Consider the following 1,057-nt stretch of genomic DNA (forward strand, 5'->3'; position numbering starts at 1 on the left):
AGAATTTGGAGTGCTGGGAATGACGGATGCGATCATACCAGCACTAACGTACCGGATCCCATCAGAACTCTGAAGTTAAGCGTGCTTGGGCTAGAGTTACACTAGGATGGGTGACCCCTTGGGAAGTCCTCGTGATGCATCCCTCCCTTTTTTTTCCTTTAAAATTTTGTTTAATTTTGCCGGTTCGATCGGCGAATCTTTTTGTCTTTCCTCTTGACGTAAACGAGAAAGGGGGCGAGGCGCGGGGGCGCATGAGCGGAGTGTTACGGGCGGCACAGAAGAAAAAGGCTTAATAGAATTTGGAGTGCTGGGAATGACAGATGCGATCATACCTGCACTAGTGCACCTGATCCTATTAGAACTCCGAAGTTAAGCATACTTGGGTGAGAGTAGTACTAGGATGGGTAACCCCCTAGGAAGTCCTCGTGTTGCATCCCTTTTTTTTGCTTTGAAATTCGGTTTAATTTAGCCGGTTCGGTCGGCGAATCTTTTTGTCCTTCCTCTTGACGTAAACGAGAAAGGAGGCGAGGCGTGGGGGCGTGCGAGCGGAGTGTGACGGGCGGCGCAGGAGAAAGAGGCCTGATAGAATTTGAAGTGCTGGGAATGATGGATGCGATCATACAAGCACTAACGCACCGGATCCCATCAGAACTCCGAAGTTAAGTGTGTTTGGGTGAGTGTAGTACTATGATGGGTGACCCCCTGGGAAGTCCTCGTGTACCTTCCCTTCTTTTTTTTTCCTTCAAAATTTGGTTTAATTTTGCCGGTTCGATCGGCAAATCTTTTTGTTTTTCCTCTTGACGTAAACGAGAAAGCGGGAGAGGCGCAGGGGCGCGCGTGCAGAGTGTGACGGGCGGCGCAGGAGAAAGAGGCTTAATAGAATTTGGAGTGCTGGGAATGACGGATGCGGTCATACCAGCATTAACGCATCGGATCCCATCAGAACTTCGAAGTTAAGCGTGCTTGGGCGAGAGTATTACTAGGATGGGTGAACTCCTGGGATGTCCTCGTGTTGCATTCCTTCCTTTTTTTTCTCCTTTAAATTTTGGTTTAATTT

At 48.6% G+C, this 1,057-nt stretch overlaps 3 non-coding genes and 1 pseudogene across 3 annotated transcripts; all 4 read left to right on the forward strand.

The window, feature by feature from the left end:
- Nucleotides 1-24: 24 nt before the first annotated feature.
- LOC124892111 lies at nt 25-143 on the forward strand. The gene has a single exon (XR_007050073.1). It is a non-coding gene; the product is annotated as a 5S ribosomal RNA (ribosomal RNA).
- Nucleotides 144-318: 175 nt separating this feature from the next.
- Nucleotides 319-437, forward strand: LOC124892109 (annotated as a pseudogene).
- A 171-nt stretch (nt 438-608) lies between these two features.
- On the forward strand, nt 609-727 carry LOC124892107. The gene has a single exon (XR_007050072.1). It is a non-coding gene; the product is annotated as a 5S ribosomal RNA (ribosomal RNA).
- A 175-nt stretch (nt 728-902) lies between these two features.
- LOC124892113 lies at nt 903-1,021 on the forward strand. Its single transcript, XR_007050075.1, has one exon. It is a non-coding gene; the product is annotated as a 5S ribosomal RNA (ribosomal RNA).
- The last annotated feature ends 36 nt before the right edge of the window (nt 1,022-1,057 follow it).

This window comes from Capsicum annuum, unplaced genomic scaffold, assembly GCF_002878395.1.
Source record: "Capsicum annuum cultivar UCD-10X-F1 unplaced genomic scaffold, UCD10Xv1.1 ctg43908, whole genome shotgun sequence".
Classification (NCBI taxonomy): Eukaryota; Viridiplantae; Streptophyta; class Magnoliopsida; order Solanales; family Solanaceae; genus Capsicum; species Capsicum annuum.